The sequence below is a fragment of the Camelus bactrianus genome, chromosome 3 (assembly GCF_048773025.1).
Source record: "Camelus bactrianus isolate YW-2024 breed Bactrian camel chromosome 3, ASM4877302v1, whole genome shotgun sequence".
Taxonomy (NCBI): domain Eukaryota; kingdom Metazoa; phylum Chordata; class Mammalia; order Artiodactyla; family Camelidae; genus Camelus; species Camelus bactrianus.
In genome coordinates this window covers 116,127,653-116,142,618 of record NC_133541.1, presented here as the reverse complement: position 1 = coordinate 116,142,618, position 14,966 = coordinate 116,127,653, and the positions used below count along the sequence as shown (strand labels likewise).

The 14,966-nt window shown below is 39.3% G+C and overlaps 1 pseudogene; it reads right to left on the bottom strand.

The window, feature by feature from the left end:
• Window positions 1–2,016: 2,016 nt before the first annotated feature.
• LOC105065247 (1-phosphatidylinositol 4,5-bisphosphate phosphodiesterase delta-3 pseudogene) lies at window positions 2,017–14,464 on the bottom strand (annotated as a pseudogene).
• Between the last annotated feature and the right edge of the window lie 502 nt (window positions 14,465–14,966).

The following is a 14,966-nucleotide window of genomic DNA, read 5'->3' as shown; positions in this document are numbered from 1 at the left end:
TAACTACATATCTGAATAACTTTATTAATATACAAAATAAACTAAATAGAGAAATAAACTAAAAAGTGAAAATAAAAATAATTAGAAAAATAACATACAGAAGAATTTTAGAACTTTCTATTCTTGCCCCGTGAGATTTCCAGGTCACCTCCTCTAACTGATGTCCCTTACTCAATAAATGACTACCACCTCCTGAAAAGGAGTTGATTTTCTTGATCATCAAATGGTATCCTTCTTCAATGAGGCCCTTGAGGAGAAAGGTGGTCAGCCTGAACAGAAAAATGACATGGTTCCCATGGATTTCAGTTGACCACTAAAAACATAATTAATTTTAATTCATATTTTGGAAGTTTATCTCACCTGCAAGAACCAAACAACTAATAGCACAAACTTCTGTACCTAAAAAATATATATATATTTGATATTTGTCTGAATTTTAAATTTAATCATGTGTTTTTGTCTATTTATTTGATGAACCTGGAAACCCAAACATGCAAGAATTGGAGAATTTGCAAAAATGTCACTAAATGGACAAGAAAAAAAAGACTGACCATAAATTTGGTCTTAGATCAAATGCCTGTATCAAAAAGAAAGAGTATAATGAAAAGAAAAAGACTTTTATAAGAACCCAAATGCTGTTTTCCACAAGATGACTATGTTCTTTTGAAGAAAGTGAAGTTTAATAAAACATTTTCTTTAGCTTAACAAAAACATGGAATTGCCAGAGTGTGTTAGTTAATAACTATTATATAGAGATTTTTGTACTCAGGCTGGTGTGTATTTATTTAGGTATGTATTCTAAGTGATAAAATAATATTCTGCATATTGTTTTACTATTAATGAAAATGTCATTTTTCTCATTAGATTTGCCATATTCTATGAGTATCTTTAGAAGATCTATGATTGGACGTTGACAGCATAAAGTGATTATGAGAACTGCAGGAGACAAGAGGAGAGAGGTTTTGTTCAGTGACAATCGTCAGTAACAGGAAAAACAAAGCTGGCAATGTCATTAAAAGAAAATACCTTTCCATTATGATTAGTTTATAAAAAGGCCTTGATGAAATGCAAAAATGCCAAGTAATAAATAGGATAAATGTCAGAAACCACTGAATAAGTAAACTACATCTGTTGTTGCATGGCAGTTGAATTTAACATATGGTGTGGCTGGAAGCACAATGCTTGCCAACAAGGATATTTACAACTTCAAGATATGAATTCTCAGCCACTCCCACCAAGGGAAAAAATCATAGGAAGAGAAGGTGTCGCTGCATAAGAAAAAGACAGAAGAACACTGGCAGGTCTTGATCACAAATCTTGTGCTACAAATTTGATAAACCCTAAAAGTCCTGTCAGACAGTGTTTTCTCCTCACCGCCATGTCTCGTGCTTTATAACATTATAATTCCAAATAGTCTTCAACATTATAAACATACTAAGATATCTATAAACTTAAAAGGAAAAAGACATATGATGAAATCATTTTGGATTAGTTCAGATAACTTGTAAAGATAAAACCACCTAAGTACATACAGTAAGTAAAACTGAGAAAAGTAAGAAAAAAATTAAGTGCAATTCCAATTCAAACACCTCACAAAGTTCTAAAGATGCTTTCAAAAATCTATAAATGCATGGCCTCATAAGATTCATGAAATTGAGTTTTTTTTCATTTGGAAATATCTACTGCATTTAGTTCTGATTCACTAACTATTAGACTGAAATTATGAGAAAGAATTCTCCTAACACTTTAATGAGAAGTATCTGCCTCATCTCACCAATCTCACAGACTCCTGAGCATTCACAGTTTATGAAGCTGAGGAATAGACACTCACCCAGCAGTGTCTTTGGAGTAAGTCCATGTATGTGAGTTAAGAGCCTCAACACATGGTTATAAGGCAGGGATGTCATGAGCTCATCTTCCTCCAGGCCCATAATTGTCATGCCACCTGCAGAAGCAGGACAGCCCTGCTCTTGGGACCATTAGACATGGGAGCCTCCAAGGAAAAACTAAACTTACCTCATTCTTGGAAAACATTCGACCAGGAACAGCTGGGTTCCAATCTTCCCCATGCGTGAGCTCATTTTTCTGGATGACCTTGCCCGGGTGGGTTGTATCATCTCAGTTCCTGTCCACAAAAAAAAACCAATTTGAACAATCACCCTAATTTCAAAATGAGTAGAACACCATGAACCCTCCCCAAAGTATCCCCACTGGTTTGAGGGCTCTGAGTCCTTCACATGCGTTATCCATTGGTTTCTATTTTTAAGGCCAAAACTAAACTAGAAGCCCCTCTGTGGGAATTAGGAAAATATACTCTCAGCCTGAAATACATAGGCAAGGAGCTTGTCCTACAGAGACACAGCTTTGTGCAAGGGCACCTGGCATGGGGAGCAGGATGCTGGCTGCTTTTTACTCCTCCATCTGATTTTCCAGGTGCATTCATAGAGTGTGGGAAGAACACATCCATTCCAAAACGTGCTGAGGTCTGAGATATGAAAGGTCTGTCCTAAATGTTTTATTCTGAAATGAAGCGTCAGATTCCTTTGTATTCTCTGTCTCTCACATCGCCCGACCTCCTCTTTTGCTAATATTCATAGGGTTATTTTATTTCACACACAATATTAAAGCACTCACTCTTTAACCATTGCAATAATTTTCTGTGACATCCATAACTGTATCTTTGTTATAACTACCCTAAACTTAACCCTCACCTGAAGTATGACTGCCACATTTTTTGTCCTCTTTCTTAATAAAATATCATTTTATAACAAATTGGTAACTTGTATTCCTCTAGAGTTTTGACTAGTAGCACAGGGCCCAGCCCTTAGCCTGTGTGAATTCACCCTGTTGTACAACTCACAAGTTATTTTTGCTTCTCTGACAAATAAGAAATCTGTTTGGCCTTAGTCAGGACCACCTACCACACAGACTTCTAAAGTCTGAAATTAAACTAATCCTGCCATCACCAACTGAGCCCAGTTTATCATCAGCCACCTTTACTATGACATTGTTGCTTAATCCAGGTGGATTTCTTAGGTCTGGGGTTGTCTGCCATCTTGGAAGATTTTTAACTCCTTTTAAAATTTTTGTATAGTACTCCAGGAAAAGACTTTTAACCAAGAGTTATGTACCGAGAAATTATCTATGAAAAATAAAGGCAAAAGGAAGATACTCCAGGTGAACAAAAATTGAGCCAATTTATCGCTAGCCATCTTACGTACTAAGGAACTTCAGTCTGAGAGTGATCCTAACAGAATGCACAAAAAAGACAAAGTATTAGTAAAAGTAATTTTGTAATTATAAAAGACGGCATGAAAGACTATTCCTTGTTTATTGATTTTAAAAAGCCATTGCATAAAATATGTATATAATTGTACTGTTGGCCATATAAATATAGAAACGTAATATATTTTTCAATAAATGCACAAAAAGGAAAATGGAAACGAAGCTGTTTGAGGCTCAGGAAATAGCTCCAGATAATAACTTGAATTCATAGGATCAAATAAAGAGAACAGGAAATGGTAAAGTTAATATTAAAAATATAAATATATAATTGCTCCCATTTCTTCTCTCACCTTCTTTAATAGGAATGATATTACATACAGTGATAATTACAACAGTGTAATTTTGATAAACAGATGTAGTAACCATAGCATTACCATCACAAAAAGGAGAGAAAAGAAACTAGAGCCATATAAAAGTAATGCTTCTGTAGCTCACCAGAGTTTTGTTAGTATAACATGAAGGAGATTCTGATGAATTAAAATGTATACAGTAAGCACTAGAGCAACTAGCAAGGCCATTCTAAAATCAGATAAAATACTTTAAAACAAGAACAACAATAGAAAGACAGTTACTGGAGAAATAAAAGGGACATCTTATAATAAAAAGGGTCAATTCATCAGGAAGATATAAAAAAAAAATTATATGTACCTAACAAAAATCACAAAAATAGAGTAAATTTTTTTAAGTAAGGTGAAAAATGTAAAAAACAATATTGGGAGACTAATAAATCACTTTCAGTAATAGATAAAACAACAAAAAATCAACAAGTAAATGGATTTGAACAACATGAGAAACTAACAAGAATTAACAGACATACAGCGAATATATCACCCAATAACAGTGGAATATATATTCCTCTCAAGTGCTTGGAGAACATTCTCCTGGATAGACCATAAGTAAGGCCATAAAAAAACTCAATAAAATCAAAATGATTGAAATAATGCAAAGTATATTCTCTGACCATTTGGAAGGAAATTAGAACCAGTGACCAAATTCAAGATATCACCAAATTCAAGAAATTTGATGAAACTTAGGAATAGGTTGAAATTAAACAATATACTCCTAAATGAGAAATAGATCAAAGAACAAACCATAAAAAAAAAACTGGAAAATGTTTGAGACTGGGAAAAGGATATCAGTTGGGGCAATCAATAAACATGTTTAAAAACCTTGGCGGAAGGAACAGAGAATGGGATGCCTTGGAGATTAGGGCTTTGAAAAATAACCATAAATTCCAGGGATCAAGAATACCATGTGAATGGTTAGAGTGGAACATATCATCAGAAACAGCCTAGAAGGTCCTAACCACTCACCTATATTTGAACATCAAACTAAGCAAGGATGAAGAAATGGTAAAGGCAAAAAGGCGTATGTGAAACACAGAGAGCTCAGCTGGAAGATGTGGGATTTATTTTGAGAGGCCTGGCATTAAAGGATATCTGTCAAATCACTTACGGATCACTAAGCTAATGGAACATAAATTTTAAAGACAATACATGACAAAGAATGCAGTCTTCACAAAAAAAATTTTAGAATTCTCCCCTCGCCCCCATACACAGCTAAAATACAGTACAAGCAGCATCAAAATTTCAGGTAAAGAGACAGAATCTGATTTCCAGAGTTACCACATTATAATGTTAAAATTATAAGCTATACAAAAAATAAATTATGGCCCGTTCACAATTTGAACAAACGAATGGAAACCGTTCCTGAGAAGGTCCAATATTAAACATACTAGTAAAAGACTTTAAATCAAGTGTCTTAAATATGCTCAGGAACCTAAAGAAAAATTAAACAAAGAACTAAAGGAAACCAGGAAAACAATCTCTCATCAAATAAACAATATCCATAGAGACAGTGTTTATAGACAGAAACCAAAGGGGGCAGGGTATAGCTCAAGGGGTAGAGCACATGCTTAGCGTGTACAGCATGCAGAAGGTCCTGCGTTCAACCCCCCAGTCCCTCCTCTAAAAATAAATAAATGAATAAACCCAATTACCTCCCACTGCCCCCCCATAAAATAAAATAGACAGAAACCAAAAATAAATTCTGAAGCCGAAAAGTACAACCAATAAAAAAAATTATGAGAGGGGATCCACAGCAGACTTCAACAGTCATTTAAAAATCACCAAATTTGAACATATGTCAATTGAAATCTTCAATTGAAATCTTCCATTCTGAATATCAAAGAGTAAAACAGTAACCAAAAATGTACAATAATCTCACTAGCATCTTAAGAGAATTCTGGGACACCATCAAGCACATCAGCACAAGCATTATTTAAGTTCCAGGAGGAGAGAAGAAAAAGAAGGGAAAGAAAGAATACTTGAAGAAAAATGAGGTCAGGAAAAGAAAGTTCATTGAAGGAGTAAGTTTATATATATACACACATACTAATATTAAATATATATTATATATTATACAAAACACTAATATTATATATATATAAAAAACCTTAAATTAATGACAGCAATGATCCCAGGAGGGATGGGAGAAAGAAAGGAAGAACTCAGGATTATTTTGTTATTATACAGTATTCACATTATCCACGAAGTGGTATAGTGTTATTTAAAAGTGAACTTGGATTAGTCATGAATATATGTTGTAAACTATAGAGCAACTACCAAAAAAGTTTTAAAAAGAAGTACAATTGATATTCTAAAAATGGAGATAAAGAGGAATTGTATAAAATGCTGAATTAAAACCAAAAAAGTCAGAAAAAGAGTGGAAGACAAAATAGGAAAAAAGAACAAGGGCAACAAAAAGAAAACAGTAACAAATATGGCAGATGTTATATCAATAATCTCTTTCCATGTGTGTGGTCTAAATGCACCAATTAAAAGAAACAGACTGCATCAAAATATGACCCAACACTATACTTATTCGAAATTTGTAGATACTAACAGGTATATATAGAATAGATAAACCAGATTATACTGTATAGCATAGGGAAATGTATACAAGATCTTGTGGTAGGTCACGGTCAAAAAGTATGCCACAATGAATATATGTATGTTCGTGTATAACTGAAAAATTGTGCTCTACACTGGAATCTGACACAACATTGTAAACTGACTACAACTCAATAAAATAAAATTTAAAAAAAAGAACCCTACTTAAACTATAAAGACACATATGGATTGAAAGTAAAAGGAGGAGGAAAAACACTTCAAAATAAAGCAAGAATATCTATGTTAATGGCAGGCAGAGCAGACTCAAAGTAAGAAAAGTTTTCAGGAATACAGAAGAACATTATGTAATGATAAAGAGTTAGTTCCCCAAGAGGACATAATAATTCTTAATGTGTGTGCACTTAACAACAGATAATCAAACTAAGTGAGGCAAAAATTGAAGACGCCAATAGCCATCTCTCATAAATGGACTGATTTATCACGCAAAAAAATAAGTAAAAATAGTTGAACTCAAGAAGTCCATTAATCAACTGGATATTATTTAAATCTATAGATTACTTTATTTAACATCAGCAGAGTACCCATTTTTCTCAAGCTCATATGAAACATTAGCCAAGATACACCACACTATAAGCAATGGACATTTTAATATATGTCTTAACAAATTTAGAAGTACAGAAATCATATGCTGCCCACAAGCACAACCAACATTAAACCAGAAATCCCAATAATAGAAAGATAACTGAAAAATACCAAGACATGGAGATTAAACAACACACTTCTAAATAACTCACGGGTCAAAAAATAAATTTCAAGATAAATTTTTAAAATATATTTTGTTCTCAGTGAAAATAAAACACACCGTATCAAATTGGGGACGAATCAGCAAGAGTGGTACTTAGAGGGGATTTTATAGCATTAAAAGCATATATTAGAAAATGAGATAGATCTAAAGTCTATCCTCTAAGTTTCCACCTTAGGACACTAGAAAAAGAACGGCAAATTGAAATCAATAGGTAAACAACAAGATCCCACTGTATAGCCTAGGGAACTATATTTAACACCTTGTAATGGCCTATAATGAAAAAGAATATGAAAAGGAATATATATATCTATGGATGAATCACTATGCTGCACACTATAAATTAGCACAACATTGTAAACCCACTATACTTCAATTAAAAAAGAAAGCAAAATAAGCAAAATAAAAGAAATTATAAGAATTTTAACATAAATTAGTGAAATTGAAAACAGATTATTAATACAAAAAAAAAAAAAACCCAAAAGCAGGCTTATTGAAAAGATCAATAAAATTGAAAGTATTCTAGCCATATTTACAAAATGTTGGGGGAGAGGATACTAATTACTAGTATCAGAAATGAAATAGGGGCCATCACTACAGATTTGATGGAAATTAAAAGGAAAATAATGAAATACTAAGAATATCTCTGTGCTCCCAAATTAATAACCCAGATGAAATGAAGCAGTCCCTTGAAATACACAATCCAATAATTTAATTCATAATTAAAACTCTCAGTAAACTAGGAATAGGGGAGACCTTTCTCAATTTTATAAAGACTATCTATAAAAAATCTACAGTTGTGGAGTGTGGGGTGTAGCTCAGTGGTAGAGCATGTGCTTAGCATGCATGAGGTCCTGGGTTCAATCCTCAGTACCTTCATTAGAAGAAAACTCTACAGTTAACATTAGACTTAATGATGAGACACTTAAAACTTTCCACTAAGATCGAGAATAAGGCAAGGAGGTCCCCTCTGAACATTGCTTTTAAACACTGTGCTGAAAGTCCTTGTTCTTCATTCAGTAAGTCAATAAGAAAAGCTAAAATATTTTTCCTACAGTATTTGTTAACTGTTTATTTATCAAGAGAAATTATTCCTTAGCCCAGATGTTCATAGTTCATAGTTTCATAGTTCAGGAATACAGATAAGTGATAAACTTGAAAGAATCAACAAGAACCAAGAACCCTCTGAAATAATGTGAGTATAACGAGGTTTCAAAATATATGGTTAATACACACACACACACACACACACACAAATTGATTTTCAATATTCTAACAAATGAACAAGTGGAATTTCAAATTAAAAACACAATACCATTTACATTAGCACACCAAAATTAAATACTTTAACATAAATCTAATAAAACATGTATAAGATCTATATGAGAAAAACTACAAAATCTTAATGAGTAAAATCAAAGAACTAAACAAATGGAAAGATGTCTATGATGGGTACAAACTCTTAATATTTTCAGGATATCAGTTCCTCTCAAATTGATCTATAGATTTAATGCAACCCCAATCAAAATTCCAGCAAATTATTTTATGAACATTGACATAAAGATTCTAAAGTACATAGGGAGCAGGAAAAGACTTAGTTTAGTCCACACCCAGTTGAGACCAGAGCCTTAATTTTTTAAATTGATGGGCAAGAACAATATTGGAAGACTGATGCTACCTCACTTCAAGATTTGCTATAAAGCTGCAGTAATCAAGATGGTGTGGTTTTGTCCAAAGAACAAATAGATTAATGAAAACAGAATAGAAAACCCATAAAGAAACTCACATAAATATTATTAACCGATCTATAACAAAGGAGCAAAGGTGATACAAGGGAGCAAGGATAGTCTCTTAAACAAATGGTGTTGGAAGAGCTGGACATCCACATGCCCCCCCTCCCAAATGAAACTAGGCACTGACATTACACACACACACATACACACACACAATCCTAAATGTATCAAAGACCTAAATGTAAAATGCAGAACTGTAAAACTCATTGAAGATAACAGGAGAAACCCTAGATTGACCATGGGTATAGTGCTGTTTTATTAAAGTACCAAAAACACAATCCATGAAATAAATAATTTATAATATGGACTTCATATCATCAAAGAGACAAGAGATACAAGTCTTGCTGAAAGATGTGGAGAATAGAGGATTCTTGTGCACTGTTGTTGGTGGGATGGTAAACTAGTTCATCCACTATGGAGAACAGAACGGAAATTCCACAAAAACTAAAAACAGATCTTCCAAATAATCGAGCAATCACACTTCTGGGTATATATCCAAAGGAAATGAAGACAGGTTATTGAAGAAATATATACACTCCCATGTTTATTGCAGCACTATTTACAATAGCCAAGACATGTAAATAGTCAGAGAATTTGTCCATTAACAGATGAATGGATAAAGATGTTGCATATACATATAATGGAATATTCCTCAGTTATGAGAAAAAGGGAAATTTGGCCCTTGGCAACAACATGGATGAAACCTGAGGATATTATGCTAAGTGAAAAAGAGAAGACAAAGAGAAATAATGTACGGTATCTCATGTATATTAATTCTAAAAACACCAAACTCAAAAAAAAAAAAAAAAAAAAAAGAGAGAGACTGGAATAGTGGTGACCAGAGGCTGGAGGAAGGGGAGAGAAGTTGTTTAAGGGTACACATTTGCAACTAGTAGATAAATAAGTTGGAGGCATAATGCGCGGTAAAGTTGATTATAGACACAGAGCTGTACTGTAAACATTAAACTCTAAGACATAGATCTTAACTCTTCTCACCAAAAGAAGAAATGACAATTATATCAAGTGTGTTAATTAATGTTATAATGTCAATCATATTGTGAAATAAATGTATCAAATCAATATGTTGTACCCTTAAAAATATGAGTAAGAAAGAGTAAATTTTTTTTAAATAAACTTGCTTCTTAATTTTTTAAATAGTCTTGTTCTGCTGTCTTCTCCAGGGCTCTTTTATAACACAAGTTAAAAATCAACTCCTAGGTTTCTCCAGGGCCCCCAGCCGACCTCTCCCAGCTTGCTTTTAACAAGAGAAGGGAACACGGGTTCAAGAGCTGGAGGGAGAGCCCAGGAAAGCCTGCAGGGGGAAGGAAGGTCTTAGTGGGGGGCTAATGCCTGGAGATGGGGGCAAGGGGGTGGCTGGGCTCCTTATGGGAAGGGGCTGGGATGGCCCCGCTGTGGAGCAGGGAGTGGCTGAGGACTTACGCGTCTTGCTGCTCAAGTCTCCTGGAAGTCCTGGCTCTTCATAAGCCATGACGGCGGGTGGGCTGAGGCCCCAAGTAGGAGATAATCGCCTGTTCTTCGGGAGGGGCTGAGGCAGCCCTCAGCACCCAGTTGAGACCAGAGCCTGGTGAGCAGGCTGAGTGGGCAGGCTGGAGGGGCTGGCTCTCCCATCACCCCCCCACTCCAGAGGAGGAGAGGGCTTCTGCCACAGGATGAGGACTGGCACCTGCAGAACCACAGGTGGGTCAGCCACGCCCTCAGCAGCACTGGATACAGATGTGGACAAAGCGTGGCTGATGACAGTGAGGCCCCGTCCTTGGCAAGGCAGGCGGATGTGGCGGAACCCTGGCTTCAGGCTGTTGAGAGGCAGCGTAAACTGGCCCACAAAGCCACTGGGGGAGGTGGAGTCATAATCTTCTACCACGAACAGCACCAGCACCAGCTCCGGAGCCGGCAACTGGAAGTGCAGGGTCTGCCCCCAGCGGGGTGAAGCCATTGTTGAGTACACAGTTGGTATCTCTGAGAGCACAGTATGCCGGCACCCCATTGATCTCAATGCACACCAGCAGGTCCCCGATGGAGTTTGGCTTCTTGGCGTTCAGCTTAGGCAGCTGCTGCAAAGTCAGCATCTGGCTGGTGAGAGTGGTTCTGCGCGGTCCAGGACACTCAGGGTCAAAGGTTGTGTCGGGCTGCTGCAAACAGGCGGGTTTCAGGACTTAGCCACACTGCACGTTGATGAGGAAGCGCCCGGCATTGAGGTCCATCACATAACCTGGAAGTTCAGGGCCACAAGCTGACAGCCCAAGTCCTACGTCTCCTGGGGGCTGTACTTGGCCGAGTTCATCCGCAGCTCCAGCGGGTAGACTCGGGTCAGTTGGGGGGCACTGTGCCTGGCGAAGCTGTTCCTGCCTCTCGGATGAGCTTCTTGACCTTGCAGCTTCCCTGAGGAAGCTGATCTAGCAGGGCTGGGGCGGCGGAGGGGCCAGGCACAGGGTCCACAAGCGGGGGGCCAGAGCCGACAGCTCTGGGGAGATCTGCTTGGCCCTCCGCCTCTGCTCTGTGGCCCCCCACCTCCTCTTTTTCCTCCTCCTCCTCCAGGTCTGATGGAATTCGACCGTCCTCACTCCGAGCAGCTGGCAGCTTCTTCCCCTTCACTGGCACCCAGCCTTTCAGCTGCTCTGGGGATGGCAGCTCTTCAGGGTTCTGGGAGTCCACCATCTGTGTCACCAGCATGTCCCCCAGGATGGTGTGGAGGTGGCAGGCCATGGCAGCCTGCTGCTCCAGCCCACAGTGGTTCTCGAGGGACAGGATGACCAGGTATGGGGACAGCGTGAAGGCGTGGTCACGCACTGCCTGGATCGCATCTCGGAAGAGGATCTTGGGGTTGAGGGTGTGGCCATGGTGGATGACCGGCTTCCCTCCCGGCCACTCTCAGCAGCCCAGCTCCACACAGCGACATCCGTGGGCAAAGGCCCTAACGGAGGCCTCGGTGCTGCTGGGCCCCCGATCTGAGAGTCAATCAGATAGGTATTGTGGGAGGAGGAGATGAAGGAAAGGCGAGGGGCTGGTCCATGTCCTTGAACACGCACGTGTGGGCCAGGTCCACGGCAGCCCCCTCAGGTGACAACAGATACATCATGAAGCCCCCCAGTGTCATCCACTCGTGCTACTTGGCTGTCTCGTTGAACTCACAGGTATGGATGAGCTGCTGGGCGCGGGCCAGCGTAGTGCTGTCCTTGCCCTGGTCCTCCAGGAACTCCAGCAGCTCAAGGGCGCTCAGCGCACGGTCCCCGCTCAAGTACCGATGGAAGATCTCCCTCAACTCCGGGCCTTTCAGCAGCCGCCACAGAAATTCCTCAATCTCAGTCCCCTCGAGCTGCTCACTGCCGGAGCGGTCACACTCCTTGAAGAGGCAGTAGGCGTACATATTCGTGCCCACGTTGAGCACTGGGAGCAGGCTCTTGACCTCGTTGGAATCACCTTACTGTCCTGGTTGGAGTCCGCCAGGTGCAGATAGGACCGCTCGCCGGTGGTCGAGGCGCTCGCGCTGGTTTATGGCGTCAAGGCGCACGCGCAGCTTGGCCAGCCCGCGCACCCAGCGCTGAGCCTCCTCCGCCACGCGCGTCGCCAGGTTCAAGTTCATGTGGCGCCCTTAGAAGGCGGGGGTGAGGCAGCGCGCCGGCTCGAAGGCGGCTCCGAAGCGCCGCAGGCCCTCGGGCTGGTGGCCCTCGCGGACGGCCTCGATGTGCTGCTCGAAGATGTGCTGCGACGGCGCGCGCGGGATGCGCCCCTGGAACCACACGCTCAGGCCGTCTTCCTGCAGCAGGTACAGCGGCTCCTTGTGCCACATCCGCGAGCGGGTCTTGCAGAGCCGGGAGCCGCGCAGCATGGCCTGCACGTCCGCATCCTCCGTCAGGCCCGTCTTCTTCAGCGCCTGTAGCCCGGGCCTCTCGGTGCTGCCGTCCTGGGGTGCGGGCGGCGACGGGAGCGCGACGAGCCTGCGCCGGGGGCTCCTCGGGCGGCCGCACAATATGGTCAAGGGGCCGGGTTCGGGCCCGGAGCTGCGGCCAGAGCCGAGCCAAGAAACTTCAGAGTAAGTTTAAATGAAACCAAGAAGAGGAAGGAAATAAGATTACAGCAGAAATCAAAGGAATTAAAAAACAGAGGAAAACAACGGAACAAAAAGTCAGTTGTTTAAAATGATAAATAAAATTGATAAACTTCTAGTCAGACCGACCAAAAACAAATATAAAAGACAAAAATTACCAAAAATGAATGAAACAAGGGCCATCAATACTGATCCTATGGACATTAAAAGGACAATAAGAGAATACTAAGAACTGTACACTCGTAAGTTAAACAACGTAGGTGAAATGGACTTACTCCTTGAAAGACACAGACGACCAAAGCTCACAAGAAAATTAGAGTATGTAAGAATCCTGTGTCTATTAAAAAAAATTAAATTTGTCATTAAAATTCATCAAAAAATAGAAAGAAAACGCCAGGTCCAAATAGTTCCACTGGTGAATCCTACCAAACTTGTAAGGAAGATGTACTTCTAATTCTACAAAGCTCTTCCAGAAGAGGAAGACACACTTTCCAACTCATTTCCTGAGGCCACTACACTCTAATACCAAAATCTGACAAAGAAATGAAAATACAATGACAACAATAGAAAACCATAAAGAAGTAGCTCCTATGTACATAAGCATAAAAATACTCAACTAAAGGTTATCTATGCAATTACAGCACTATATGAAAAAGATGCTACATCATGACCTCGTGAGACTCACTCCACGAAAGCAAAGCCATTCAAACACTGGAAAAATCAATCGTAATTCACTAGATTAGCAGACTAAATAAGAAAAGCCATATGATCATATTAATAGATGCAGAAAAAAACTTTCAATAATATTTACCATTCATTCACAATACAAACTTACAGCAAACTAAGAAAACAACTTCCTTAGCTTAATAAAAACCAATTTATATTAAAAAAAAAAAAACCCTAGCTAACATCATTCTTATCAATGAAAGATTGAATGCTTTCCCATAAGATAAGGGACAAGGATAGTCTCTCTCACCACTCTATATAATACATAGTATTGAAATTCTAGCTAGTGTAATAAGACAAGAAAAATAAAGATATACTTGTTGGAAAGGGAAAAAAAAGAAAAGTCTCTGTTCAGAGGACTTAATATCTGCATTAAAAAATCTGAACAAATCCACAAAAAGCTCCTAGAACTAATAAGTAAGTGGAAATGTCACGAAATACAAGTCCAGTATACAAAAGTATTCATATAATCCAGCAAAGAAAAAATGAAATTAAAAAAAATTGTTTATAATAGCACTAAGTAAATAACATACTTAGGTATAAACAGAAAAATATGAAGCGAGGCTATACACTAAAAACTACACAGCACTGATAAGAGAAAAAAAAGATTCAAATACAGGTAGAGACATATCGTGTTCATGAATTGAAGACCTCAATAAGGTGATGGTATCATTTTCCCCAGTTTGTTCTATAGAGTCAAATAAATCCCAGTCAATCACAGCACTCAGAATGCCCTGCAGCCCCTTATGGGCTCAAAAGTGGAGGTTAAGAGCATGATATCAGGAGCCAGACTGCCTGGGCTCAAGTCCTAGCTCAGCTTCTTACCAGCTGCCTGAATAATCTCAATCTGCCTCACTTTCCCCATCTGTAAAATGGACATAATGATGGTCCTGCTTCAGAGGTGTATTGAGTAGATTTACTGGCAGCTGTAAGTAAAGGGTTTAGACCAAGGCCTGCCTGGCCCATCCTCGGTTATTTAAGTGTTGGTGTTGGCTGTTTACTAGGATAAGTAATGTAACTCTACTTCCTTGCAGACTGTAGGCTTTCTACTGGCAGTGACCCTACCTGGTTTCTGCCTGTGCCAAGTGTCTGATGGGGTGCCTAGTGCAGAGCAGACATCCCCACCCAGTTAAATGTATGGGTGGACCTGACTGCTTACAACTTTCAGTGACCCTACAGTGCTTTGAGGTTAGTATCCAGATTCCTTAGCTCGACACTCAAGACCCTCTGTGGTTAGGACACAGTAAACTGCCCAGCTACGTGGATTTCCCTTCCCCCATCAGCTTCCTCTGTTTCCCCACATGCCTCTCTACCTGCCTTAAGGTATACTTGCATTTCCCTGCCCAGAACTGCTTTTCATCCTGTACCTTCACCTTCCTTGC